Here is a 25946-nt window from a genome sequence, read left to right on the forward strand (position 1 = left end):
AATGAAAATTAAACTTTATGTCTAAATAGCCCGAGAAGACTCCTTTCCCACTGTTTCGGATCTTGTGCTTTTCCAAGTCACTCTCTTTCTCTTTTTGCCATTGGTCAATTTTATTAGGAAGTGGATATTACAGCAATATGAAAAGGGCTGTGACACAGGAAAAAAAAGCCACAAAGGGCAAAATTCAATCTCTTGGAGGTTGGGGGGGCGGGGACAAAAATGGAAGGGACAACACTATTGCTTTGCTTTAGTGACACTTTATGAGCTAACCTCCCCGAGACCCGGGACCACAGCACTTTTGCTCTCTCTTTCATCTTTACTGCCTGGCACAGAGTAGGTGTTCAATAAAAATGTGTTCAGTGGGGGTGCCTGAGTGGCTCAGTCAGTTGAGTGTCTGATTCTTGATTTTAGCTCAGGTCATGAACCCAGGGTCATGGGATGGAGCCTCACATCTGGCTTTGTGCTGAGGGTGGAACCTGCTTAACATTCTCTCTTTCTCTCCCTCTCTCTCTCTCTCTGCCTCCTCCCCTTCTCTTTCTCTCTAAAATTATTTTAAAAATGTGTTCAGTGGATGTGCATGTATGGCCTCAGATCCTCTAGCTACCTGCTGGAAGAACGTTTCTCTTCTTCTTCTTTTCTTTTTTTTAAAGTTTTATTTAAATTCCATTTAGTTAACATACAGTGTAATATTAGTTTCAGGTGTGCAATACAGGGATTCAACACTTCCATACATCACCCAGTGCTCATCACAAGTGCACTCCTTAATCCTCATCACCTATTTAACCCATCCTCTCACCCACCTCCTTCTTTTTTTTTTTTAATCGTTTTATTTTATTTCATTTTTTTCTTCATGGTTAAGTATACTCTTTAATCCCCATCCTCTATTTTCCCATCCCCTCACCCACCTCCGCTCTGGCAACCATCAATCTGTTCTCTATAGTTAAGAGTCTGTCTCTTCGTTTGTCTCTGTTTTGTTTTCCTTTGCTTGTTTGTTTTGTTTCTTAAATTCCATATATGAGTGAAATCATGTGGTATTTGTCCTTCTCTGACTGACTTATTTTGCTTGGGATTGTCTTCTCTAGCTCTGTCCATGTCCTTGCAAATGGCAAGATTTCATTCTGTTTTATGGCTGAATAATACTCCAGTATGTACATATGTATATATATACACACCACATCTTCTTTATCCATTTACCTATCAGTGGGCACTTGAGCTAATTCCATAGCCTGGCTATTATAAATAATGCTGCTATAAACATAGGGGTATATGTATCCCTTTGAATTAGTGTTTTCATATTTTTTGATCAGAGTAGTTTTAATTTTTTGAGAAATCTCCATACGATTTCCCACAATGGCTGCACCAATCTGCATTCCTACTAACATTGCAAGAGGGTTCCTTTCTCTCCACATCCTCACCAACACCTGTTGTTTCTTGTGTGTGTGTGTGTGTGTGTGTGTGTGTGTGTGTGTGTGTGGTGTATGTGTGTGTATGTGATGTGTGTGTGTGTGTGTGTGTAGCCATTCTGACAGGAGTAAAGTGACATCTCACTGTAGTTTTGATTTGTGTTTCCCTGATGAAGAGTGATGTTGAACATCTTTTCATGTGTCTGTTGGCCATCTGGATGTCTTCTTTGGAGGAATGTCTCTTCATGTCTTCTATTTTTTAATTGCATTATTTGTTTTTTAGGTATTGTGTTGTATCCGTTCTTTATATATTTTGGATACTAACCCTTTATCAGATATATCATTTGCAAATATCTTCTCCCACTCAATAGGTTACCTTTTAGTTTTGTTGATTGGTTCCTTCACTGCACAGAAACTTTTCATTTTGATATAGTCCCAAAGGTTTATTTTTGCTTTTATTTCTATTGATTCAGGAGACCTATCTAGAAAAATGTTGCTACAGTTGATGTCAGAGAGATTACTGCCTGCACTCTTTTCAAGAATTTTTATGGTTTCAGGTCTCACATTTAGGGCTTTAATCTATTTTGAGTTTATTTTTGTGTATGGTGAGAAAAAGTGGTCCAGTTTCATTCTGTTGCATGTGGCCGTTCAGTTTTTCCAACACTATTTGTTGAATAGACTGTATTTTTCCCATTGTATATTCATTCCTCCTTTGTCAAAGTTAACTGACCATATAACTGTGGCTTATTTATGAGTCTCCTATTCTATTCTCATATCTATGTGTCCATTTTTATGCCAGCACCACACTGTTTTAAAAGCTACCACATTGTAATATAACTTGAACTCTGTAATGTATCTTGAAAACCTCCAGTTTTGTTTTTATTTTTCAAGATTGCTTTGGCTATATGAAGTCTTTCATGGTTCTGTACAATTTTTTTAGGATTGTTTATTCTAGTTCTGTGAAAAATGCTTTTGGTATTTTGACAGAGATTAAGTCTATCGATTGCTTTGGGTAGTATGGACATTTTAACAATATTTGTTCTTCTCCAAGTCTCTCTTTTCTTGATTATGTAGATCTCAGGCAGCTGTTTCCATGCTGGCACCCTCACAATCCGTGCAGTGCTCAGCAAAGAAGCCTTCAATTACAAAGGAAGAGTACATTCAATAATATTTATTTTTGGTGATATACTACCTTACATTCAACATATAATCACAATACACTATGTTCTCTCCCATTCTCTAGAAACGAGATAGAGCAAGGAAAGTCAACAGCTGCCTTCAGTGTTCTAAAATGGATAATACAATATAGTTTAGAAGTCAGAGAGCCTTATGGAAGTCAAAGCAGGGATAACTAATTCAAAGTGGACCTGGGGTGCCTAGGTGACTCAGTCGGTTGGGTGTCTGCCTTTGACCCAGATCATGAGCTCATGGTTTGTGAACTGAAGCCCCACATCGGGCTTTCTGCTGTCCACACAGAGCCCTCTTTGTAACCTCCGTGTCCCCCTGTCTCTGCCCCTCCCCTGCTTGCATCTCTCCCTCTCTCTTTCTCTCTCTCTCTCAAAAAAATTTTTTTAAAACAACACAAAACAAACACAAAAACAAAGTGGACCTAAGTCAGGCAAGTCTTCCTAAGGAAGGACCTGACTTGAATCTTAAAGAATGAGTAAGAACCAAGCAAAGGGTGAAGGAAGGGCGAGCTCACATGAGAATTATAAACAGGACGGCAGTGAGATGGCATGACTTCCCCAGAAACTTCATTTTACATCAGGCCAGAATGAAAGGTATAGATGACTTGGGTTTGGATGATAAACCTGGAGATCCCAGCTGGGACCGGATCCTGAAGGACATCACATTGAAGGTTAATGTGCATTTGACACCATCTGTTCTTGTCTCCTTATTAATATACCATGTCATGATTCCCCAGTCACCACATCGAGAATAATCCCTGTTCCCCATACATGGCTGCCCCTGTGTGCTAAGCACAGTCCCTGAGGTGGGAGAGATATCAGTGCAATGACCGAGCTTTTCCACAGTCGCTCTGAAATGTCACTGTCTTGGGTGTTCTTAGGGTCAGCCTCACTCTGTGTGAATTTGCTGAGGAGCTTCCATGAAGAAAAAACCGTGTGGCGTGGGAGAACGTGACACAGTACCTTAAAACTCTTCTTTGTGTGTGGGTCGTGAGCCTTTTCATCTTCAACCACAATATCATCACCGTTGCTGCATTTTGTCCTTTTTACTTATACAGCCCTTTACTGATGATAATGGTTTTACTTAAATTTGATCTTCCCTACTCTCCTCTACAATGTGCAAAATGGATTCTGTGATCTCATCGTGTAGGCCTGAGGTCTAGAGAATTGAGATATTTTGCCTCTCATCATTTGTAGGTGGTTGAGCCAGGATCAGAATTTCGATTCAACAAGTGTTTTCTAAGGCTTCACCTCCTTGAGACCAACCATCACATCTCTTAAAATATTGGCACCTTACCAGTGCTTTAAATAGCCACTTAACCTCGATTTGAGATTTAACTTAAAATAGTGATTCAGCACATGAGCTTTGAAACAGAGGCTAACCTGGATTCAGAACCTGGTTCTCGGCATATTTGGGTGAAACCTAACCCTAGCAGAGCAGCGGGTTCTTACATGTAAGTGGGACTGTGAATGTTTTCCTCATAGGGCTGTTGTGAGAGTCAGATGCGGCATTTAGCATACTGCCTGGCACACAGAATTGCTTAGTTTATGCTATTGTCTCTTGGTCCCTGGGTCTCTATTTGCAGTCATTATCTTTACCTTACACGAAATTTTAAATGTATTCGAGTGTAGGCAGAGTTGCACAGTGACCACCCCATACCAAACACACAGCATCTACAGGGCTCAGCTCATGACCAGTTTGACCCCCGGTACCACCTTCTTTTCCCCGTTATTACTTTGAAGGAGATGTCAAGCATCCTATCCTTTCCTCTGTAAGTTATGCAACATGTACCCTTGAAAGATAAAGATTAAAAAGTAGTAATAACCATGGGGCACCTGGGTGGCTCAGTTGGTTAAGCATCCGACTCTTGATTTCAGCTCAGGTCACAATCTCACCGTTCGTGGGTTTGAGCCCTGCATGGAGCTCTGTGCTGACAGTGCGGAGCCTGCTTGGGATTCTCTCTGTTTTTCTCTCTCTCTGCCCCTCCCCTGCTCACACTTGCACTCTCTCTCTCTCTCAAAATAAATACATAAACTTAAAAAAATAGTCATAACTACAGTACAGTTATCACTTGGCCCTGAAAAACACAAAACCAAAGAAAACCAATAGTCGTAGCAGACTGAATAGTAACTCCCCAGAGATGTTCATGTCCTGATCCCTGAACCTGTGAATAAGTTATATGGCAGAGGAGAATTAAGGTTACATGTGGGTTTACGATTGCTAATTGGCTGACCTTAAAATAGGGAGATTATCCTGGATTATCCAGGTGGGCCCAAGGAAATCGTAAGAGTCCTTAAAGGGAAGAGGAAAGCAGGGAGGCAGAACCATAGAGATGGCAGCAGAGGAAGAACATAGTTGTTGTTTTTTTAATTTTTTAATGTTTATTTATTTTTGAGAGACAGAGTGTGAGCAGGGGAGGGACAGAGAGAGAGGGAGACACAGAATCTGATGCAGGCTCCAGGCTCTGAGCTGTCAGCACAGAACCTGATGCGGGGCTTGAACTCACAAACTATGAGATCATGACCTGAGTCGAAGTTGGACACTTAACTGACTGAGCCACCCGGGCACCCAAAGAAGGACATAGTTTGGTAGTGCTAGCCTTGAAGGTAGAGGAAGGGGGCCAAGGAATGGGGGTGACCTATAGAAGTTGGAAAAGGTAAGGAAACAGTTTTTCCCTCAAAGCCTCTAGAAAGAATGAAATCATGTGGATACCTTTTATTAACTCAGTGAGACCCATTTCAGATTCCAGAACTATAAGATAATAACTTTGTGTGGTGTGAAAACCCCTAAATTTGTAGTAATTTGTTATAGGGCCGTAGGAAAAAAATATAACAATAATTACTTAACATCATCAAATATTCAGTCAGTTTAGCTCAGTGTTTGAACTCATAGCTGAGAATTCTGGCCATTGTACTTCTCTGTTTGGATTAAATGTCTAAAATATTGCTCTCATAAAAATATTTCAGAAGGCTTTAAGTCTATTTTTGACCAGAGAATCCAAATGAAGTATGTTGCTTCTAAAATGAAAGATAATTCTTGATGAAGAATATTTTATTTTATGTTACTCATTTTTTTTCATTCTTCTTCTACTATGAGTTATCTATTTTGCTAACCCTTGGGAGGGTAGATATACTATGACCCACTCTTTCTCCTTCAAGGCTGTGGCAGCAAGGATAGCACAGAGATTAAAAACATAACTTCTGGGACCATACTTTCTGGTTAATTTCAGTTCTGCCACCGGCCAGCTGCATGATCTAAAGCAAGTTAACTACTTTCTCTGATCATCGGTTTCTTCATAGATAAAATGGGGTTAATAGTGGTACCTACGTCATAGGAATGCTATGAAAATCAAATGAGTTCACTGTTATGTGTGGAATCCACAGAATGCTGCCTGAAACCTATTAAGCATTCCATAAATTTTTTTTGTTTATTATTATATTGTGCTTGGGTCAGACAGATCTTGTTCAAGTTCTGAATCCTTACCTTCAGGTCGACACAATGGGATTAATAATGAAAACTTACTATATTTAACAAAATAACTAAAATATTTAGTATACAGCTCATAAAACACAGTGAGTAGTAGATGCATGTGATAATCATTTTTATTGTTCATTTAGTTGCTCACTTTACCTAGGAAATTCCGGGCTCAGTGATGTTCTATGAAATATTTACTGAAGTAAGGAAAGAAAAGCCAGGCAGTGATCTTGCATCTGTTAGTTTCTTCCAGGTTGGTCATCCACTTTTGCTACTGTGCTCTGGTGGGAGGAAGCAGAAGAACAAGGCTGGGAAGGGGTTCAAAATTATTACAAGCATCATAGAAACACCCTAAACTAACTCCCAGTGAGGTCTCCCTTGTATAATCCCCTCCTCTGCAGTGTGGACAGGACCTGTGACTAGCTTCTAACCAACAGAATATGGCAAAGGATGTCAGTCCCTCGATTCGGTTACGCTATATGGCAGAGCATCCCTGCTGTCTAAGACGTAAGCATAGAAGCATTTTCTAGGAAACTTCTAAGTTAGCTGGAAAGTCATTATCTGCTCTTACTATGTCACAATAATTTTCTGGCATTACCTGACTCTTCAGTGAAAAACTTCTTGTATTGTTGCAGTCTGCTGCATTTGACTGATGGGGCCGATCAGGAAGGGGGCCAGAAGAGACCAATTTCTCTATCCAATTTCATTCCAAGTTTTGGCACAAAATTTCTCTAGAGTGAGGATATCAGTCATAGCACAGAGACTCCCAAGCCGTGGGGCTCTGGAGAAGCTCCAAGTACTAAGTAAAGTGGCCCCAAGTCATACTCTCCACAATAGTAGAAATTAAAAGGCAGCCTGGAGAGAATAGGAAGGATTACTGAAGCACCTGCTTTTCAAAGCTTAATGACCACCCCCAGAAAGACTGAGAACCTGCTTGAGAGTCCAGGGAAACTGAGGCTGGGGCACCTCCTGTGTGATGTAGGTGCGTGCATGTGCACACACACACACACACACACACACCCCTCCATAATCATAGAAGCTTGAACAAATAATCCAAGATTTGCAGTCAGAAAATCTTTTATTTTTTTTTTAATGGTTTATTTACTTCTGAGGGAGAGAATGTAAGCGGGGGAGGGACAGAGAGCTAGGCGGACAGAGGGTCTGAAGCAGGCTCCCAAATGACAGCAGCGAGCCTGATGTGGGGCTCGAACTGATGAATCGCGAGATCATGACTTGAGCTGTATTCAGCTGTTCAACCGACTGAACCGCCCAGGAGCCCAGAAGATCTTTTTTTGTTTGTTTGTTTTTTGTTTTTGTTGTTTGTTTATTTATTTTTGAGAGAGAGACAGAGAGACAGAGCTCGAGCAGGGGAGGGGCAGAGAGAGAAGGAGACACAGAATCTGAAGCAGGCTCCAGGGTCTGAGCTGTCAGCACAGGGCCCGACGTGCGGCTCGAACCCACGAACTGTGAGATCGTGACCCGAGCCGAAGTTGGTTGCTTAACCAACTGAGCCACCCCGGCGCCCCCAGAAAATCTTTTATTTTCAGCATACGTGTAACTTTTGTATTTTATCATTTACTAACGAGAATAAGGAACAGGCACTATGAACTTTTGTTTGGGTCCTTGAAGATCTATAAAGACCCTCCTTAGGGTACATACACCTATCAACACTTGGAGATGCTCACCTTCCATGGCTGCCTGCCCTTCTCTGGCAATGGCAAAGGTACAGATTAAGACTCACTTCCTGCACTGCTAGCCGTAGCTGATCTCAACCTGGCTCCCCCCTGGTCTCTATAGATACTCAGACCTGCTGATACTCTCAGCAGGAGGAATCTTGGGAACACCCGGGTCGTCTCTACCATTGACAGCAGAGGTCACCAAGCCTCAGAAGAGTGAAGCCACGTATTCAAGGTCACACAACCACTCTGGTGCAGGGACAGGACCAGCAGCCAAAGCCTGGTCTTCTTTCCAGCTCTGCCCTATTGCTATTCTGCATCTGCTGGAAGAAGGAGGCAGTGGATGTTCAGGGAATGCAAAGTCATGCTAGTGTTTGGATTTTAAAATTTAATATTGCAATTTTAGCCTAAAATAAAACCAAATTAAAAAGGTACATCTGCTGCAAAAAAAATATTAAATAATGCACTTTGGGCGCTAATACACACAATTGTGAATAATTTACCTTGTAGATTTATTCCTAGTAGTAGGGCGGGCAAAGGCCCCAGGGGCAGGAAGGCAGCAGAGCTTTGTGGGACGTCTTTCCTCCTGGGCGTTGCCCCCTCTTCCCTATTCCCTTCCTCAAAGCCATATAGTGGCCTCAAACTTCCCTGTGTTCTTAGGGGTACCCCTTCCCGCATCACAATTGACATTTCTTATGTTCACCAGGCGGCCAGCTGTATTAGTTTGCTAGGGCTACTGTAACCAAGTATCACAGCCTGGGTGGCTTAACCAACAGAAATTTCTTGTCTCATCTCCTGGAGGCTGGAAGTCCCAGATCAAGGTGTTGGTTGGGACGGCTGGTTCTTTCTGAGGGCTCTGAGGGAGGGCTCTGTTCCAGGCCTCTCCCCTTGGCTTGGTTATCTTCATGTTCAATGGCATTCTCCCAGTATCTTCACCTGGTCACATCGTCTTCCGTCAGTACATGTCTGTGTCCCACTTACCCCTTCTTAGAATAAGCACAACAGTCATATTTGATTAGAGCCCACCAGAATGACCTTGCTTTATCTTGGTTGCCTCTGTAAACACCCGGTCTCCAAATCAAGCTATATTCTGAGGTACTGAGAGGTTAGGATTTCAACACGTGAATTTGAGCCAGGGATACGATTCAACCCTTAATGCCAACTGCACTGGTAGACCACGTGGCTGTGAGCTGGCCAGAAGATAGGACTTGTTTCTCCCGGCTCTGAGTTCCTTTCTCAGTCTCACCATCGTCTGCCTGAGAGAACATGAATAGGTCACCACTTCTTTCTAAGCCTCTACTCCTGTGTTTTCAAATTAGACGAAATCACACCTGCTTCTCAGAGCTGTGATGACAAACAGGATAGCATCCATAAAAAGTTCTAGGACAACACCTGATACATCAGACCTTTTCAGTACCTGTTTATGTTCCTACTTTTGTCCACACCAAGAAAATACCCATACGTAAGTACTTACTCTGATCATTATTAAAGGAAACTGAGCAAAATACATCTACATATCTGCCCTTGGGAGCTTTCGTTCAAAGAGAATGTCATATATAAAAACAAACAAAACCAATATATAAAATAAAGCACGGTAGTGGGAAGGATGGGACCAACCACCAAGGATCCTTCTTCTCCCCAATATTTACATATTCCCTGAGAAGACTCAGGAGTAATTTCTTCCTTGTTTTTCGAGGTGTGCAGGGCAATGGCTTGGGTAGTTTTACTTTATATTTAAAAATAACAAGGGGCACCTGGGTGGCTCAGTTGGTTAAGCGTCCGACTTCGGACAGGTCACGATCTCACAGCTTGTGAGTTCAAGCCCTACGTTGGGCTCTGTGCTGACAGCTCAGAGCCTGGAGCCTCCTTTGGATTCTGTGTCTCCGTCTCTCTCTCTGTCCCTCCCCTGCTCATCCTCGCGCTCTCTCTCTCTCTCTCTCAAAAGTAAATAAACATAAAAAAAATAACAAATGGGATCTATGTATGGTTATGAAATGCAATAGAAAAGTTGAAAATATCATTACATACTTTTTCATAAAAATCTGTTTATTTGTTTTTGGTAAAAAATAAGACCGTATAATAAGTGTCGTTTGATAAATCTTCACATTCCCTATGTTAACAACACCCCTTGAACATTGTTCTATGTTAATGCATGTCCTTCCCTAAATCATTTTCAATGGCTAAATAGCTTTTTGTTATATCGGTGAACCAAAAGTTGATGGGCGTATAACTTTTGGCAAATTTTGAATTATTCTGATAATGAATATCATTTTTAGACCTTGTATATAGCTAATATTATCCAGTATTATTAGTAGTAGTATTATTATTGACCAATGCTTTGATGAGATCCTTAATCTTTCTACATCTCCTTGCTCTTTCCACTGGTATGATCATTAATCTTCGCATATATAGACCCAAACCGAATAGCTGGGGTTGTGGAAGATGAAAAGGACATGTTATACACAGAGCTCTATTCACAAGAGTTTTAAAAATCCAACACAAGGATTTGTAAATATATCTGGAGAGACTTATTATGCTCGTGCTTCAAATAAATTAGTTACCAAACTGCTGCTGAAAAAAAAAAAAAAACAACCTCTTCCAGCAGGACATTTGAAAATAGTAGGGAGAGAGGATATAACAATTAGAATTCAGAAGAAGGTACTAATGAGTCATAGAGGAATCTGGAGAAAGGGTTTTGACTGGGAAGAAAAATGGCTGAGGGAACATACAGAAAGTAGAGCCTGGAAAGGAAGTAGCCCTTGTCCATAATGTAGTACAAAGGGGGAATCCCGCCCAGAAAGTGGTGCAAAAAATCAAAGATCTCGCCTGAAGTAAGGAACCCCTTTATGATTGCTGGGGCTTTTGTCTTTATGGAATTTTGTGAGAAAGTGCTGGGAGGATGTGGGTTCTGGAGTTGAAGCTCATTGTGTCGTGCAGACTTAAGCAAGTCAGTTACTATCGCTGGGCCCAGCTTTCTCAATCTGTAAACTAAGGACACTGGGTTAGAAAATGAATAAGGTCCCTTTTAGATTCTATTTTTAAAAATCCTTAGTCTTTTAAGATTGCACAGATAGAAAACTAACAACTTAATGAGTAAAGAGGCTAGGAGGTTAAAAGTGCAAAGTCAGGGCTTCACCAAATGTTATTAAGCCTCGGGTCCCACCTCTGCTAAAGCCCCATCACTCCTGCCCTCTCTTCTGGCTCCTGTCAATTTACTATTCAGATCAACTGACTAATTCTGTCTGAAAAGAGAATGGAAAATCTCCGTGTCATCGGATACACTTTCGCTTTGATGGATGAGGCTTAAGTTCCAAAGAGAGTGTTAGGCAGGAAAATCCGGCTCTTTCAAACTAATTACTGCATATCTGATTTATTTTCCTCCTTAATGCTGTTTATTTTGTTTTTATTCAAAATATAAAATTGCTCCCAGAGTTGGGAGATTAATGGCTTTCTTCTCCTTTAGCAACAGATCATTTGTGGATCCAGGTTATAAATAGGAGGTTAGAATCCATGACTCATTGTTTTGTTTTGTTTTGTTTTGTTTTTTCCTTGTTCATACAGGATGTCCCTTGAGATTAACTGTGGCTTTTTTTTTTTTTCCTGTCAAGTTAGAAACATTAACATCTAATTATTTGTGGGCTGCTGTGTGCAAGGTTTTTGTTTTTAGGAAAATGTAATGCTTTTTTTGTGTGTGCCATTCTCCTGGAAAATTTCATATTTTGATAAACTAGAATTTCAAACATCATTGAGCCACGGCCTGATTGATCACATTTTTGCTTGATTGATTCATCCATCCATTTAACAAATGTGTATTTATTGTACACTGACTCCATATAAGGAATGTGCATGTTCAGTGTTTCAAATACAGCAGGCTCTGATACTGAGGCTGGAAGGAACAGAGGTAGGGAATTGCTTCTTGGGTCAATTTGTTGTATGCTTGGAGTTTATTCATTTGTTTATTACGTGTTTCCTACTCATCCATCAAACATCTGCTACAGTCACCCATCCTGCTGGGGTTTTTGCACGAGTATGGTGCATTTGCCATTCGTCCGTTCATTTATTCAGCAGCAAAAGCAAGAACAAAATACAATCCCCTACCAGGTGTCACTCCCCAACTAGACTGTGAGATATCAGGAAAACCGTTTTGAAGGGCTTTGAATGACATATTTAAAGAACTTCGACTTAATTTAGTATCTGTTGTTGTTGTTGTTGTTGTTGTTGTTGTTGTTGTTGTTTTCCCCTGCTTTATCCATGCTCTGGTATACTCCCTGGCTGTTGAACTTGAGACAAGTTACTTAACCTCTCTGTGCCTCAGTTTCTCATACATTAAGTGGTGTACCCATCAGTATGCAGTCAAGAAAATAGAATGCACTGCAGATATTTCCAGCAGAGAAGGCTTCAGTGCAGGTGATTAGTTATAAGCCTTGGGAAGAGATCGAAGAATAAAGGGGAGAAGAGAACGACCAAGAGGGGAGTAGGCGCTTGCTTACCAGACTTGGCGGGAGTGCAGCCTGCGCGTGCTGTTCATCTGCTAGAGGCATGGTCGCTGCCACTGCTCTCAGGCAGTCCCCGCAGCTGTGAGGACCAGAAGGGGCACCCCCACTAACACCGCTACCACTGGGGCGGGATGGGGGGGGGGAGAGGGGGGAACACCCGCGGCAGCAGGGAGCAAGCAAAACAAGACAAAGGCAAACTTCTCCCTTCCTCCAGCGTTCCAGTCTCTCCCAGTGCCTCCCACTGGCAAAGCCCAACCAGGAGGCAGCTGACCAGGGGGCCTGGGAACTGCAGTGTGCAGGCTCCCACGCGGTGTAAAGGAGAACAGCAGAGGGCAGGAATGGAGCTGGCAGTTGACAGGCAACCAGCACAAATGGGGACAAGGACCTTGTCTGCTTGCTGTGAGTTAATGAGTTCAAGTACGCAAGGCCCTTTAAAACAATACCTGGTGTTAGTAAGCGGTTGTTTTAAGAATTATCGCTATTATCTAGTGACTCAGGGAGTCAGGGAGGGCGTGTAAACAGAGTGGTAACAGAAGCAGATTTACATCTGAGAAAGTGCAGCTGGGGGTCATGGAAAAGGAAGAACATTAATGGGTCACATGAAACGCAGGGACCACTTAGGAGCGGGTTGGAATATCTGTGCAATAATGGGGATGGAAAAGAGGGAATTGATTATAGGGTTATTGAGGCAATAGAATTATCCAGACACAGTGATTGGTAGGAGGATGTAGAAGGATCCTGTTCCAAGATGGTTCCAAACTTTGGGTATGAATGACTGTGTGGAGAGGGGATGATCTCATTACCCATCATTATGTCATCCAGACGAGGGTGGAGTGTGTCTTATTTTTTAAGTCTTTATTTATTTATTTTTGAGAGAGAGAGAGAGAGAGAGAGAGAGAGAGAGAACGAGTGGGGGAGGGGCAGAGAGAGGAGGACTGAGAATCCAAAGCAGGCTCTGCACTGACAACAGCGAGCCAGATGCTGGGCTCAGACTCATGAACTGTGAGATCGTGATCTCAGCCAAAGTCACACTCAACCAACCGAGCCACCCGGGCGCCCCTGGAGTGTGTCTTATTGATCAATAACTCGTTGCAACGAGGAGAGCGCACAGTAGTCTTTGTGTTTGTGCCTGATTATTATTTATTGAGTGAATGAACCAATGAGTAAATTACTTAATGCCTTCACTTTATTAAAGATGAAATTGAAATATGGAGACAGTAGTTCACTTTCCCAGAGTTCTGTAACTAGTAACTAGCTAAGTCACAATTGTGAGTTTTCTTATGTCCATTGCCCTTTGCAGTGACCACACAGGGGACATAACACCACAAGCACATGAAACCACTGGTCCCTGTGCCAACTGTGGTTCTAGAATAACTAGAAACCAGATTCCTACTTTTAAGAGAGAAATTAGGATAGGCAACCTATATCCACACAAATAACCATGATGGCTGCTGACATTTGGACACTCTTCAGGAAAGAAATGGAGATCAGTTCCATTTATTTAAACAAGCATATGTAATCTGCCCAGGCTGTTTCTGTGTTAGGAGCTGGGGTATACCTTCAAATAGGATGCATCCCTTCTCTCAAGGGTCTTGCGACAAGGGATAGAATCTGAAAAATTATGTTGCAGGAGCTTTTCTGGATTTAGAAAGGTAGAACACTGGAAAAGAATATGAAAACTTACCCTGCGCACCATACCCATCTCGCAGTGGGTGCTGCCCCCCCTGGGATTTCTTTGCAAATAGCACAGACCAGAGTCAGAGCACCTGTGAGGCCAGCCTGGGTACCGAGACATCTCTACCACACCTCCCAAGGAAGACCTGGGAGATGATGTCCCATATCTGTGTAACCTAGAATATTCGTTAGAAGTGTAGGTTCTTGGGTCCCAACCAGACCTGCTGAATCAGAATCTTGTGGGCTAGGAGCTTCTGGCAAAAGTTCATGCCTGAGAAATGCTTCCTCTGGCCTCAAGCCAGGACCCTGCCCTGTTCATCTGTCACTGACTTGCTCCTTTCCTGAAAGGCAAAAGTAGTGTCTACTTCATTCAATCGCTTCTCTTTCACCAGAGCCCTCCTCATGTATTATGCATGCCTCTACATCTGTGTGCCTTCCCACTAGCCTTTCTTTGCTCTGTGATGACAAAAGTCACTGTCTAATTGCAATCCCCCAACTCCCCACAATGCATGGGACTAGGGTCAAGTTCCCGGATGTACTTTGCTTCCTCTTGATCTTAAGCATCTGCACAGCTAGTCCTCACTTGACCATCATCTCCATTTCTTTGTTTTGTTGTCTCTTAATCAACCACCCGAACAGCTCAAACATGTTCTCCCCCAGGAACCCATTCCATACTTCTCAGATTGCCACAGGTTCTTGGTGCTCCCCTTATCGGAGTCATTCTTTTTATTATTGTAGCTTTCTCTTTGTTTACCTGACACTTCTGTCTCTCATGCTTGACCGTGCACTTCTGTGAAGGGAGGGAATTGGGTCAGATTCTTGGGACCCCCAGATTCTGGTCTGTAAGGTTAGTCTCCACTGAGTTAAAGGACAGCGGAGTTGATGAGCTAACTACATATCCTAGCCTCTGGCACACGAGCTCTACCCTGGGTTCTGGGGAAAGAGAAAGAGAAAGTTTCCCTCCAGACCACGGTGTCAGCTTAACATCTGCCACTTCTGGACAGTGTCCTACGGCTGGGTGAGCCTTGTATCTTTGTACCTTTGGGTGGTTACCCCTGTTTGAAGAAGGTCTTGAGGGTAAAGGGGAAGTCCCCACCAGGGGTCAAAGCCCTCTGCACATTCCGAGAAACTTGACCCGAGGAAGAGGTAACACTGCTTTTCCCTTCCCCCAGTCATTGCAGAGGGCAAGCTTCTCCACCCTTCAATCTCAGAAACAGAAGCCTGTCCCCAACACACCCAGTCATTTGTTTTCCAGGATTTGAAGCAGAATTAATTAGCTTGGAAAAGCATGGGGAGAATGCTAAGCATTATTAATGGCATAATTAACAGTTCCTTCCTACAGGGGCTGGGTGGCTCCGGTCTCCCTTGGACAGCTCTTAAAGATGGACCCTGTTCTCCTCATTTTCACCCTAATAAACTCTGCTGAGTGCCCTGGGACTCTGTTCCCAGCCACTCCCTGGCAAAGTTGTTACCAAGGACCCACCTGTACCAGGATGAGGTTGAGTCCCAGGCTGCTGCTCACTCTGTGGCAGAGGAAGTGGATGGACACCAGGCATAAGTTCTCAGCAAAGGAGGGAAAACCTAAGGGATGCAAAAGGGAAGCAGACAGAACGTGAATCAGCACTGTGTCCCAGGATCTATGCTTGATGCTTTATTCGCTCAATATAATCCTCATCACAGCCCCATAAGGTAGACACATTGCTATCTCCATTGTACAGGCACAGAAAGGGAGGCTCACAAAGGATACATGCATTGTCCAAGGACACTTTTCTAGTAATTATCAGAGGATTTACCAAAAATGTATTTTGGTTTGGCTTTGAAATAACAAGTGTTCAACCAACATGTAGTATTGATAGATTCTCTACAAGGACCTAACACTTTACTACAGGTCCTGTGCATGGGGCTTTGTCCCCCTCCCCCACCCAGACGCCACCCCCCTCAATAAATCTCTCTGGGCTTAGCACTTGCCTTCACCACGGATCTATCCCATTTCCTTTCTTTCTTCTATTTGTCCACTAGTATTGCCGCCTTTTCTGGATTCCTATGGCAAATGAGAGATGATTCAAGTTAATGATTAAAGAGACCTGCCTTGGAGTCAGTGTGCATGACAACCAAATATCAGCTCTGTTAATTGATAACTTTGCACTTTGGGAGATGTATTTAACCGTTCTGTGCCTTTGTTTCCTCATCTCTAAACTGGGGATAATGATAGTTAATTCGATCATTGCTGACCCCTAGAATCCCCACTCTTTCCACATTTTCAGCTGAGTCAAGCCTTAGCTCCTCCAGGGAGCTTTATGTGGCCCATTACATTGAGTTAAGGACCCCGCTCTGTCCTCTGATACTATCCTATATGCTTTCTTGGATGACTACCCCCACCACATTATTTTATAAATGCCTACTGCACTTGACTAGTACCGTGTGCTGTACCATGAAATACCATGTGTTGTTCATCTTTGGATTCCCCAATAAACCAGGATGGGTCCTAGCATATGATGGGTCCTAGCTAGGATGGGTCCTAGCATATGATGAATCTCCAACTAACATTTGTTGAAAAAGTGAATGAATAAATGAATGAATGAATGAGTGAAGTGATTATGAAGTTGACTTTTGAAAGATGAGTAGAGAGGCAAGCGGACAGGGAGGCAAGAGGTAGAAAGAAGGACAGCTTAAATAGAAGGAGCTAAATGAGCAGAGGCTTGGAGACATGGAGCCTTTGGGGATCTGTATGGGAACTGAGAGTAGCTGAGGACAACAGGGTTACAGGCTCCAAGTTAGGGGGACAGAGTGGCATTAAGTCCAGGGTCCTTTTGCTTCTGGGATCAACACTTCAGAAGCCTTAAGTCTCAGGATCCATCGAGGCTTGAAAGGAACAAAATATTTGTTCAGCATGAAGGATGTTTTTGTTGTTTTGGTTTGTTCCAGTTGAATCACCAGATAATGCATTGATTTGGTCACACTTTGAAACCATCCAGTAGGCATATTTGTAGAAAAAACAAACAAAAAAGTACTTTTCATTCAAGTCACAGTTCAAGACAACAAAACAAAACAAAACATGTTTCTTTAATTAAAAGAAGCACTGAAACCATTTTGGCATTTCTGAAATTGTCATCCATCGTTCAAACTACCGTGTCTGCGTTGCCAGGGCAAGGGTCCTAGAATGGGCATTTTATCCCTGTACAAGGTATCAGAAAGGTGAGACTGGTTTTTCTCTCCAGCCCCATCACCAAATCCTCCATAAGGAAGGAAGAGTCATTTTTCTGATTGATGGGAGAAGATTTCTTCCACTAGTTCAGAATATTTTCAGACTGGAGTGGTGACTGATTAAAGGTTGAAATCAATAAAAGGTTGAGATTTACATCACATAAATATGGAGGATGTTGTAAATATAGTTTCCACAAGATTTATTTCGGGTTGGGTGTGCGCACACACATGTGTGGGATCATAACATAAAACATATCTTTATTTATGTATTTATGTATGTATGTATTATTGTATTGTATTTTAATTCCAGTTAGTTAACATACAGTGTGAGGTTAGTTTCTGGTGTACAATTTAGTGATTCAACACTTCCTTACATCACCCGGTGCTCATGACAAGTGCATTCCTTAATTCCCATCCACAATTTCACCCACCCCCCTGCCCACCTCCCCTCTGGTAACCATCAGTTTGTTTTCTATAGTTAAGAGTCTGTTTCTTGGTTTGTCTGTCTGTCTGTCTGTCTCTCTTTTTATTTTTGTTTTGCTTTGCTCATTTGTTTTGTTTCTTAAACTACACACGAGTGAAATCATATGGTATTTGTCTTCCTCTGACTTATTCTGCTTAGCATTGTACTTTCTAGCTCCCTCCGTGTTGTTGTAAATGGCCAGGTTTCATTCTTTTTTTATGGCCGAGTACTGTCCCATTGTGTATATATACTATATCTTCTTTATCCATTTATCTATTGATGGACACTTGGCCTGCTTCCATAATTTGGCTATTGTAAATAACACTGGGTGCACAAACATAAGGGTACACAGGATGTGAGGGTGATCTGGCTGTGACACCCGTCACCCCATTGATCACTAGTGTTGAGTTGGCCGATCTGGCTGGCTGGGCTGAGGTCCCCTTCCTCCATCACTGCTCCTTGTGCATCCCTCCCGAAACTGCACGATCGGTCTGTCGAAGAGGATGACCTTCCCCGATCGAGGAGGATCATTCTTCAGGCGAGGCTGTAGGAGTAGTTGCACTTGCCTCTAGAGTCTCCAAATAAGCTCTCAAGGTCCTTTCTCAGGAGAACACAGGGTAGTCAAGTTTCCAAGACTCCGGACACATCCAAAGGAGGTGCTGCATGACGCAGCCTGCCTTTCTTTTAAAACAACAACAACAAAAAACAACAACAAAAAACCCACAGAGGGGTGCATATATCTTTTTGAATTAGTATGTTCATATTCTTTGGGTAAATAGCCAGTAGTAAAATTACTTGATTGTATCGTAATTCTATTTTTAATTTTTTAATTTATTTATTTATTTTGAGAGAGAGAGAGAGAGAGAGAGCACATGAGCAGGGAAGGGGCAGAGAGAGAGAGAGAATCCCACGTTGACAGTGCAGAGCCTGATGTGGGGTTCGATCTCACAAACCGTGAGATCATGACTTGAGCTGGAATCATGAGTTGCATGCTTAACTGACTGAGCTACCCAGGTGCCCCTGTTTTTAACTTTTTGAGGAACATCCACACTGATTCCACAGTGGCTGCACCGGTTGGCACTCCCACCAGCGAAAACATATCTCTTCTTGTAGGTCTTGGTCAAAACCTTTTATGCTTCCTTACTAGTTGGTGTCCCTGGACTGAGATGGCTCATCACAGGCCATTACTCCCGCAGGGTCTGCCTGTCTTCACTTCCTCAGGTCACTTGGCCTGCTTCATGAGCACGATGTTTCCTTTGTTTGCTTCATGTCCAATGTAGTAAGGACATCTGGATCCAGGGCCTCTTCTGGAGGCAGGTTTAGAGGCCCACGGTTTCAGTGGTGGTCAGTTAGGGTCAGGAAGTTAGAGCCAGGCTGAGTTTCTCGGTGCTGCGGACTGAGGAGCACGTCCTTCCTTGGCAGAACAGCTGCAAGGAATGGAGTGGTGAGGGTATGAACAAAAGCATGGCCAGCCATGAGGACCAGCGGGGGCTAAGAGGCAGCCCTCGCTCTGTGTGCCAGGCCGTGCGCCCATGGGGCTGCTGTCGCCAGAAAGGGCCCCTTTTTCTGTCTCATCTGAAAGCTCCCCTGTGGGCCCTACGGCTTTGCAGACTCCACCGAGGAAAATGTACAACCCTTCCTCTTGGCAGCATATCCAAGCTGTAGTTGTCCAATCCAGTTTCGTCCACGACGAAGTTGAGATTTTTATTTCTGGACACCGGTATCTATCGTCAATGGGCTCCCAACTCAGAAGATGAAGGCTTGTAATTGTTACCTCCGAGAAACCACAACATCTATGTGCCCAGCTAATGAAGGGTTGGTTCCCTGCTCCCCACCCCTTCCGGAAGTCTGTTATTAAGTCAATGTGTATCTAACAGCCAGAAATGTAAGCCATGGCATTTGAGCTTGGCTCAGCCCCATGCATTGTTGGGGGGTTTTCCATTTTGGACTTGCTTTTTCCTCCTGTTCTCAGTTGGTGCCTCAACTGAGAGCTGGAGCCTCTGAGTTTGTGAGGGACTTTGTTCTGTCCTGTTTCTTTTTCCTTCCTTCCTTTAACGCCGTTCTTTTCTTCTTCCTCTCCTTTCCTTCCGCAGCTCCTTCAGATCTGTCTTTCCCATGCTCTAGTGTTTTCTGAGTACCAACTTTGGTTAACCGCTGCTGTTATTCCGTGCAGGTCACACCCTCCCTTGTGATACACACACAGAAACAACAAAAATTGAATGCGAAGAAGGGCATGACCCTGGTCTTTTGATTCTACTCCGCACCTCTTTCTATTTTGCTTATATTACATAGGGCATTTATTCTGATTACGGCAAGGAGACATGCTTAGAACCAGATACACATGCATTAAAATTTATTTTCTCCTATTAATTTCTCAGAAAGGCTTACCTTTCTGAGCCTCAGTTCTTTAATCCTTATGTTGGGAATAAGTTGGAAAGACTCACTGAAGATCGATTGATTTTCTTCTCTCTTTCAAATGATGCTGCCCCCAAACAGTTACCTGGTACTTTCAGGGTAGGCAGAGATATAATGTCACCTTCATGCTGATCTTTAGGGCGTTATGTTAGGCATGTGGGCGGATGTCAGATTGTCGCGGGATTTTTTACCTCAACACCTGGGGTTCGTCGTCTCGCCGCTTTGAAGAACGAAGAGGTGGACACAAAATGAGCAGAAGGCAGAAGTTTATTAGAGTGTAAGATCAGAAAAGAAGAAGAGTAGAAAAACTCTCTTTACAGAGAGGGGGTGTTCGAAAGCGAATGCCCACTACAATAGGCAAGGGACTTTGTTTTATAAGGTTCTGATTGACTCTCCCCTGTTCTCTCCCCCCACGTTCCTTCTCAGGTCCTACCCTTACAGGCTTGATAGTTCTAGGTGCTGGGTTGTCCATTCCTGATTGGCTCAGTTCCATTGTATGAGGGGTGGCCTAAGGCCATATCATTCCTAGTGGGTCATACATTTTATGGTCCACTATTTGTTTTTAGTTAGGTCTTTTGTCAAATTCCTGAGGGAAACCTGAGGGGGTGCAGGTGGTATCTGTTACTTTCCTAAGAGGAACCTTAAGCCTAAGGGGGTTTGCTGTGGTCAGACACTCCCAGCATTGTTCCAAAATCTGTGTTCCTTCCCCCCCCCCCCCCCCCCCCCCCCGACCCAGGGACCTCAGTCCTAATTTTTCCCTCCCTGCCGACTGAATCCTATCTTTTCCTATCATAAGATGGTCCCACCCAAGGAGAGGGTGAATCCAAAATTGTATTTCTGCTTAATTCCATTCCCTTTAGACAGCAGCCAACAGTCCATGACCTCCTTACCTCTGCTCCTTGTGACCTGCAGAGCTCTGGGGAGTGGTGGGCCATTTTGTTTAAGGGACCCAGATGATATTCTGAGGAAGAAAAGACTGGTACCAAAGACTCCAAGTGGAAAGAGCTACTCAGAGGACAATGGGAACGTGACCTGCTCAGAGGTGGACAAAGGCAGCGGGGCCACCAAGTTCATGTTGGTATTATTTTCCCAGGGCCGCTGTTACCCTGGAAAATAAAGGGAGTTTTCAACCCACCCCAGTCCCCCAACCCACACCCCAGGAGGCTGCAGGGTGGAAGACATAGGAGGGCAGGGCTGAAGGGAGGACCAACGCCCAGAGGTGATGCCAGGCTGAGACCTAAGGAGAACTAGGCCAACAATGTTCGTCCTTGGGGCTGGCCAAGGAAGTGTTGGGAGAGTGATAGCCGATACTCGCTTTAAGGGGTGCTTTTGTTCTTCATGGTAGTCACTTGACATTATTTTAATTAAGTAATTTTTAAAATTTTTAAAATGTTTATTTATTCATTTATTTTGAGAGAGAGAGAGAAAGAAAGACAGCAGAGCAGGGGCAGAGAGGGAGGGAAAGACAGAATCCCAAGCAGGCTGTGTGTTGTCCGCATGGAACCCGATGCAGGGCTCGATCTCATGAACACTGAGATCATGACCTGAGCCAAAATCAAGAGTTGGACACTTAACTGACTGAGCCACCCAGGTGCCCTGACATTATTTTTAAAAACTAACTCATTAAAGACAAGAATGGCTTTATTATGTGGTACTTTGCAGAATCATGAGAATCTTCAGACATCTTGGGAACATTTCGGACTTCTCTCAGTCTTGTAGAATGGGGACTTGAGATGATCTATTTAGGTATTCAAGGAAAGAGTGACATGAGAGAAGGCAGGGGAACTCAGGGACATTAAAACATTGTCTCTTCTAATCATCAAGAAGATAGGAAGTGATGTGTGTGTATGTGTGTGTGTGTGTGTGTGTGTGTGTGTGTGTGTGTGTGTTTAACTGCAGTGTCCGTCTTTGCTACCTGAGTTGTAGAGGATGTCTTCAAATCACTTCTCAGAGCATACAGTGGTATAGAAGGGAGTCCAAACATCTGGTCCTTCTCCTTCTAAGGAATCTCCACGTGCCTCATGTGGAGGGGAAGCTTGGCTCAAAAAGGTTATCTATTTCACGGAAGGTTAGGGAGTTTTCACATCTGGTAAATTCTTGAGTTGGTAGTAACTTCTGGAAAAAGGTTGAAGGTCAGTGAGAAAGGGTGAGCGAAATGCAGAAGAAGGAGCAGGAAACTACATAAGAAGAAAATTTCATGTTCTTGTTATCACAGAAACAGAGTAAGCCAAGAACACGTAATCCGATTAAGTAGAGATGGAGTCTCCATAAAGACTGTGTGTATGCATCATTCCTGGTTACCTTGGTAACTCCTTCTTGGGGATCAGGATGTTATAATGAGAAAAAAAAAACAAAAACAAAAACAAAACCTTGTACCTGTGACCTAGCAAGAGCTCCCTGGAGGAAGGTCTGGGGAGAAGTGCGTTTGGCACAGTTTGGCCAAGAGGAAAATCTTGGGTACGGCAGACCACTGTGCCCTCTGCCAACTTGGATGCAGTCAGTGTAAATGACAAACTAAGTGCATGGGGATCCACAGTGCTTCTCCCGCCCCACTCCAGGCCCCCTGGCTGGCTGGTGGGGGACTTTGCAAACACTGAGCAGGGGTGGTAGAAACCGAGGCTCAGATGGCTATACCTCCCTTTATTATCTGCACAGCAGGATGGGCCTGCGGGAGTTCAGGCCAACAGCCTTTCATCTCTCACTGAAAGGTGGGCATGTCACCAGCCGCTATCTTCAAAGGGGTTTATGAAGATTAAATGAGTTAATACACAGAAAGCACTTTGAACAATGCTTGGCATGTAGTAAGTTTTCTTAATATGGTAGCTGTTAATATTGTAGTTGTTCATAGTATGTGACAGACAAAGTTGGAAGAGAACCCAGAGTCAGCACTTCAGTCTCTATCTGAGCATGATGTCTGGGATGGCAAAGAACAGAAAGGGAGGAAAATGTTGGTTGCTAAATAGAAGATGGTCTGGGGCCAGGTCAAGTCCAAAATGCAGAGCTGGGTCAGAGTCCCTGGCTCCCAGAGAAGATCGTTCTTACACCAAGGACAGTGATTCCTGGGTCCACTTCCCAGGGTTATACTCTGTGACAGGGACCCCACACCCCAATGGGCTCAAACCTCAGGCATGATTGCTTCATTACTGGTTTGTTCAGCTCAGGCCCAGAAAAAAAAAAGCTGTTCTCAAGTATAAGCCAGATTCGGGAGGCACTGACCCCAGCATCTGTGACCTTACAGACCTGCCAACGTCACACATCTTCTCATCTTCTGACTCGGTTGTCAGGGCCAGCCTGACTACCATGAAGAACAAAATGCACCCCTTAAAGCGAGTATCGGCTATCACTCTCCCAACACTTCCTTGGCCAGCCCCAAGGACGAACATTGTCGGCCTAGTTCTCCTTAGGTCTCAGCCTGGCATCACCTCTGGGTGTTGGTCCTCCCTTCAGCCCTGCCCTCCTATGTCTTCCACCCTGCAGCCTCCTGGGGTGTGGGTTGGGGGATTGGGGTGGATTGAAAACTCCCTTTATTTTCCAGGGTACTTTATCCCCCCTTTGGTTTCAACCTTCTCCTTGTAAATCACAGTTGCGTCTTGTCTTTCCTAACCCCAAAGGACATAAGAATGTTTTCCTAAGTTAGTGAGCTATTCATCACGTATCGTTAATCTTAGCAAGGCAGAAACTTTGAAAAAAAACTTTTTTTTAATTCTCCTATCCCCTGTTCTTTTTTTTTTTTTTTAACGTTTTATTTATTTTTTTGAGAGGGACAGAGAAGAGTGTGAGTGGGAGAGAGGCAGAGAGAGGGGGAGACACAGAATCCGAAGCAGGCTCCAGGCTCTGAGCTGTCGGTACAGAGCCCGACACAGGGCTTGAACCTATGAACCATGAGATCATGACCTGAGCTGAAGTCATACTTAACTGACTGAACCATCCAGGCGCCCCTCTCACCCCCGTTCTTAAAGAAAGTCCAAGATACTCTCTCCCTTTTAGCAGCATCTGCTGGTGGAAGGAGAGAGAGGCCATGAAAGAATGTCTTCACTGTTGTCCAGAGAAACTTCTAGTGGCTATGGGGCTTTTAGCTTTCTTTCTTTTTTTTTTTTTTCTTGCTATTTCAGGGAAAACACATAGTAGATGATTGCAGTGAGTCAATAAACATTGGTCCTCCCCATGGCCTCCTCTTTACCCTTCTTCTTCTCCCTGAAAACAAGGGGAAGGCAGAATCAGACAGCCCTGGTGCTAAGGCTCTGTCCAGTCATGACATTTACCAAACCTAGTGCGTTTCTGAGGATGGAACCCAGTTGTCTTGCCAGGAAATTTCACGGGAAACTTGGGCACTTTTACAACTGTCTGTGGTATCTGGCATCATGCTGACACTCGCTGCAGAAGTCAGAAATCTCACCCACAGTCTTTGGTGTCAGCATTTCTGTGAAGCTGGTGGTGGGAAATTTATGCTTCTCTCTGGCTACTGTGCCTTCTCAATCCCCAGCGCATCTTCTCGGGTTTTTTTGTTTTTGTTTTTTTGAGACCATCGTTTCACTGCAAGAGTCTGGGTCATTTATCACTGTCTTCCAGATTCAGCAGGTTTTAAGGAGACTGGGAACCCAGTACACAGCCAAGGAAGGAGAGGATGTGGGAAGCCAACCCGAATTCACCTTAGTATGGGTGGCCACCGAGTTGGTTGTGCTCTTCCAAAGAATAAACCTCCAGGATTTTTGCTGCAGTAAAGCAACTGACTCCTGACTGTGATTCATAGAGAAATCAATGTGGGGTTTCACTGCTTCTTAAGCCTATTTTAAAGGAATCCTTTTGTTGTTAGCCTCCAAGGTCCCCCTCTCCAGAGATACATAGTGCCACCAATTTCTGGTTCTCTGGGGACCCAGCATAAACCAGCTTGTACAACTGGCTTTCCCACTGCAGGCTTTGGATCAGCCCTTTGCAGTCACTGTCATATCAATCATCCATCTGCTTTGTAGCTTCTCAGATTATGCCGCTATTATGTCCTCTCCTGTTTTCTTTGTCCTTGAGGGTTTGTACTTAGAATTATCCTTTCACTCTCTTTCGACTGCATTTGGGTAGCTGAAGAGAAAAATGAGTGCATGTTTCCGTCTTTAACTTTATTTTGTTTTTCAGGACAAACAGTATGTAATTTTTCTCCCCATCTAATTGCAGAAATTCCTCAGCACAAATTAGAGAAGCAGCGTGGAATTGGAAAAGTAGCGAGGGTTGATCATGGCAGTAGCCCTTTTAGCCGCTAAGCACAATCTTTAGCCATGTGGGTTTCATGTAACTGTCAAATGGGGACCAGAGTAGCTCCCTCAAAGTTCAATGAGATCAGGTATATACGGTATCTGGATTGCAGGATATATATATGAAATTTAGCTCTTGGTTCCCTTTGAACCCACAAAGGAATGTGGTTTATAATTAAACGTGAAGAGGTCAAATAAAACACTTGAAGTAAGACTGTGGGTGGCATGCATATTATCTCCCTTTGTGGCTGTCGTTTCTTCTTTCTTTGGACACCAGCCAAGGGGAGATCAGCCTGCCAGAATGATCCCGGAGCCCCAGGTCCCCACCTTTGTTACCAGTGGAGCCCTGGTTTCTTGGCATTTCCTGCTTCCTTTTGTCTCTCGAAGCTCATTTGTTTTCATTCCTATTCTTGGCCTGGATTTCAGGCTAATAAGAGCCATAGCACACACATAAATCCACTATTGTCATAAACCCTGGTAGCTTTGCTTCTGTGGTTTAACAGTGACTGTAGGAAGTGAGGAATAAATTACAGCTGGGTGGCTAAGTGGTATGCATTACTCGTTTATGACTTTACATTTAAGTTTGAGAGTGTGACATTCCTTGTGCTGTGCTTAACAAACTTTCTCAAGAAGACTTGCGTATTAGGCCCAGCTGACTTTGCCGTCTCATTTTTATGCGCTGTTGCTCTGTAACACTACGTTGCACCCCC

The 25946-nt window shown here is 43.6% G+C and overlaps 1 protein-coding gene and 1 long non-coding RNA gene across 5 annotated transcripts in view; one reads left to right on the plus strand and one right to left on the minus strand.

The window, feature by feature from the left end:
- Positions 1-25946, plus strand: part of LRATD2 (LRAT domain containing 2) — a 132997-nt gene that overhangs the window by 36080 nt on the left and 70971 nt on the right. The window lies entirely within an intron of this gene.
- LOC125924412 (uncharacterized) lies at positions 6176-8355 on the minus strand. 2 transcript variants are annotated; one of them, XR_007458406.1, is made up of 4 exons: positions 8245-8355; positions 7751-8061; positions 6664-6920; positions 6176-6346 (listed from the first exon to the last, which is right to left on the minus strand). It is a non-coding gene; the product is annotated as an uncharacterized LOC125924412 (long non-coding RNA). The 2 variants fall into 2 exon arrangements; XR_007458405.1 differs by having other exon boundaries at positions 7751-8064.

The sequence above is a fragment of the Panthera uncia genome, chromosome F2 (genome assembly GCF_023721935.1).
Source record: "Panthera uncia isolate 11264 chromosome F2, Puncia_PCG_1.0, whole genome shotgun sequence".
In the NCBI taxonomy this organism is placed as follows: Eukaryota; Metazoa; Chordata; class Mammalia; order Carnivora; family Felidae; genus Panthera; species Panthera uncia.